At 40.0% G+C, this 4,434-nt stretch overlaps 1 non-coding gene across 1 annotated transcript; it reads right to left on the reverse strand.

Annotated features, from left to right (window-relative positions):
• Positions 1–1,283: 1,283 nt before the first annotated feature.
• Positions 1,284–1,390, reverse strand: LOC141635185 (small nucleolar RNA R71). The gene has a single exon (XR_012539889.1). It is a non-coding gene; the product is annotated as a small nucleolar RNA R71 (small nucleolar RNA).
• Between the last annotated feature and the right edge of the window lie 3,044 nt (positions 1,391–4,434).

The following is a 4,434-nucleotide window of genomic DNA, read 5'->3' on the forward strand; positions in this document are numbered from 1 at the left end:
TGAAATTCGAGCCTATGAATCCTTACATTTTTTACCCATCACTTACATATTCAATGAGACTTGTAAGACATAAACCAACTCGAGTCTCATTAGACCATGCATATAGTTGAGTAGGGAGGATTAAGTCGAGTTGTAGGTGTTGTGAAATCTAATCGATTCGGCTCCGGGACCCAAACCTTCCTAGGATTGTAAGATATAAACCAACTCGATCCTATCACAATAATAATTGCTTGCTTATATTTTGAGAATATGTTTGTATGATCAATTCCCATGTATCCCCGATGAACTCATGACACCCTAGTGCTTTTAATCAATCGTTTACATCTCATTTTAATCCTCTTGCTTGTTTATTTACATTGTTATTTAGTTTAGGGATCTCTTATCTCAACCCAAAGTGTGACATCCTTAGACACGACCATTTGCAATCGAAAATCCTACATCAATACCCGTCCCTTAGGATTCGACCTTTACTTACCTCTTTACTAATAGTAGAGTAGTATGTGAAGTTATAAATATTGTTTTGGTCTAGGTAACTTTTGACGATGAGTAACAAAACCGACGAACCAAAAATGGCGCCGTTGCCGAGGACGGTGTTAACTTGATTTCATTTTTTTGGATTGTTCTTAGTTGGGTCTTTATTTGCCTTGGGGAAGTAAAACTCCTCGAGGTTTGTTCTAATTGTTTTTGAGTTGTTTGATAGTTTGCATGTCTAGAAGATCACAAGGTAACTTGTTACCCATTGATCACGAAATTCAAAGGACTTTGACAACCAATAAAAGACTTGCTAGAAATACTTTGAGAGATATTGGTGAGATTGTGGACATTCAACCAAACAATATTGAGTTCACCAACCTTTTTTGAAGATAAGGAGAGGAGAACCCAACACATAACCCACCACAAAATCAACCCACAATGCCTACATTTTCATCACATTCTGTACCAACCAAGGAGAACCTACCAAATGGTACTTCCCCACCACAACATATGACCGGTAATTTCATTGCAAAATTTGCATTTATCCAATTAGTCGAAAGAAGCCAATTTGGGGGGATTCCTAGTGAAGACCCTCATTCTCATATGGAGACTTTTGTGACTATTGTGACGCGATTTCTCGAACCGGAGTGACTCAAGACCAAATTCGATGGGTCTTATTTCCTTTTTCTTTGATTGGTACCGCGAAACAATAGTTAAAGAGCCTTGATAAGGCTACTCATGGTATTGACTCTTGGAAGAAATTGGCACTTGCTTTCTACAAAAAGTTCTACCCTCCGGAAAAGACTAACATGCTAAGAGCCCAAATCACGGGGTTCAAACAAAGGGACGAAGAATCTTTGTATGAAGCTTGGGAGCGATTCAAAAGAACTTGTCGCTCATGTCCTCATCATGGACTTAGCGAGTGGTTCTTGGTACAACAATTTTGGAATGGTCTTAATGAAGACTCCCGAAACATTCTCAACATGGGATTGAATGGTATGTTCACTGAAGTTGATGATAATCAAACATGGAACAAGATTGAGGAAATGGCGGTCCATAACTCACAATATAGTAGACCTCGGAAGGCTACTAGAGGAGGAAAGCATGAAGTGGACTCTATTACTCAATTGGGTGCTCAACTTAGTGCTCATATTGATACCATTAATTTGAAGTTTGAGAAGGCTATGGCTAAGCTTGAAGAAGCCTCCAAATCACCTAGGCAACATGTTAATGCCATGGTGGTATCTTCATCAATTCCAAGTGGAATATGTGAGAGTTGTGGAACTTTGGGACATGACTAAATTGAATGTAGGGGAACAAGTGAACAAGTGAATGGTTTCAAAGCATACAAGAGTGGCACCCCTTATTCCAACTATTATAATGAAAAAACGAAATTCCATCCTAACCACTCATACAAAAGCCAAAATGTTCAAAACCCTCAACCAACATACATCACACCTCTAATGAGAAACCAAAATAAAAGACCCTTTAACAACCAAAACCAAAGTTACCAAAATCAAACTCTATACACTCAACTAAATGACGAAGGTTTTGATGTGCAAAAAGCGGTCCTCCAAATGCAAAAGAACCAACAAGATTTTTTCACTCAAATGCAAAACGATAGCCAAACAAAAGACATCACCATTAACAATATACTAGCTCACACAAAGATATTGGAGACCCAAATGTCTCAATTAGAATCTTCAAGTCCACAAATACAAATGGGGCAATTACCACCTCAAGGTAATCCTCCAAGACAAGAATCGGTGAGTGCCATCCATTTAAGGAGTGTTACAACCTATGAAGGGCCTAAGAGGCCCGTTGATGAAGATGTTGTGAATGCTAGTGACAAGGAAAGAATTGTGCAAAACTCTAGGGAAGAAGAATCCACCGTTCAAGAAGTTTCAAAGAAGTATGAAGAGAAGGCCAAAGAGAAGGAGCTTATTGTTATTAGACTTCCTTTTCCAAGTCGTCAAGCTAAGCCTAAGTTTGATGACCAACTTGGAAAATTCATGGTGATTGTGAAGAATTTGGAAGTCTCAATTCCATTTACGGAATTAATCAATCATGTTCCGGCCTATACAAAGTATATGAAAGATATTCTTACGAAAAAGAAATCCATCCAGAAGCTTGAGACAATTGCTTTCACTAAAGTGAGTAGTGCCATCCTACAAGGAATTTCACCTCCAAAACTAAAGGATCCGGGAAGTTTCTCCATTCCATGCACTATTGGCGACACTACGATCAACTAGGCTTTATGTGACATTGGGGCAAGTGTGAGTGTTATGCCATATTCGGTAAGCAAGAGGCTAGGAATGGGAGAACTCAAGTTCACTAATATCACGCTTCAAATGGCGGATCGATCTACGAAGACACCTTTAGTGGTATGGGAAGATGTGCCGGTAAGAATTGGCAAGTTCTTTATCCCGATGGACTTTGTTATTGTTGACATGGAAGAAGACTCCACCATTCCTATTATTTTTGGAAGACCTTTCTTACACACCGCGGGAGCGGTGATCGATGTAAAACATGGAGAGCTCACCCTTGAAGTGGAAGATGAAACAATCACTTTTAATCTTGATAAGACAATAAGAGCTCCTCGATTACATGAGTCGTGTTTTATGGTTGATCATTATAGCCGTCAAGATGATAGGAAGAAGTTGGCATTTAAATGGAAGAAGAAAGTGGATGATGCTCCATCAAAAGAGCAAGGAAATTGCAACAAAGAGAGCTTGAAAAGCTCACCCATGACAAGTGAAGAAGAAGGCCTCATCGGCCAAGATAAGAAAGAAGGAGAGTTGTCTTCATCAACTTATGACATTTTTAGGGATCAAGTAGACGAAGTATACGGTCTTTTGGATGATGAGTTTGAAGGGATATTCAATCCCTATATCGGTAATGCTATGACCCAAGACCACCATAAAGAACAACAAGTGCAAAGGTCTATTGAAGATCTTTATCATGACAATGAACAAGGTTTCGACTACTTTTTCAAGGTGTTGAGAAACATCAAGAACAACTTGAACATGCCCCCTTGACATCTCATTATTGTATGAGAGTTTGGTGGAGTCCTCCCTAGACCACCACTTGTAAATATTCTAACTCCCTTACTTGCATTTTAATTATTGTATTGCATTTTTGTCAATTTTGGATTTACATTTTTATGCCTTGATCAAGATTTTCATCGTTTTGAGAGAAGTGAGGGAGGGACTTATGAGTTTATTGATGTGTAGTGTTTTACCTTAGTGTGGGGATAGCAATTGCCTAGGCTATCCAAGCCTTTGTAGTGCCCCCACAATGAAGGCCACAAGAAATAAAGAATGAATGACACGGATTACGAAGCACCCACGGATAGACCTGAATCCGTGAGGAAGAGGGATAATCTGAGCGACCCGACGAGGATCCGCTCGTCTTGAAGGGAAACCGAGCGTCCAAGGTCAAAAACGCTCGTCTTAAGAAGCTGGCAAAATCAACTTTTGGGTCTGACTGAGAATCCTAGCGTCTCACTTAAGAATCCGCTCCTCTCAGCCAGGACGAGCGTCTCACCAGTAATCCGCTCCTCTTTGCACTGTCAATTTTTGGGATTTCTCCCTGGAAAAGAATATGAGCGTCTCCAACTTAGGACGCTCGTCCCAGCTCAAGAATCCGCTCGTGTTGCCTATAAGACGCTCGTCCCCAGGCGTCTTTTTCTGAACCCAGAAACCGAAGAATCCGAGCGTCTCGAAGCCTATCCGCTTGTCTCCCCTCTGGTTTTCAAATTTAACGGGTCTTAAAAACCCCCTTCCCTCAATTCTTTTCATTCATTCAAACATAAACACCACCCCAAAACCCCAAAACCCTCATTCTCTCCATCAACCAACAACAAATTTCTCAACCAAAATCAACCAAATCAAATCCAAACTTCCTCAAAATAAAATTAAATCACTCCTTTACCAAAAACATGTGATTAAAACACCAACA

The sequence above is a fragment of the Silene latifolia genome, chromosome Y, assembly GCF_048544455.1.
Source record: "Silene latifolia isolate original U9 population chromosome Y, ASM4854445v1, whole genome shotgun sequence".
Classification (NCBI taxonomy): domain Eukaryota; kingdom Viridiplantae; phylum Streptophyta; class Magnoliopsida; order Caryophyllales; family Caryophyllaceae; genus Silene; species Silene latifolia.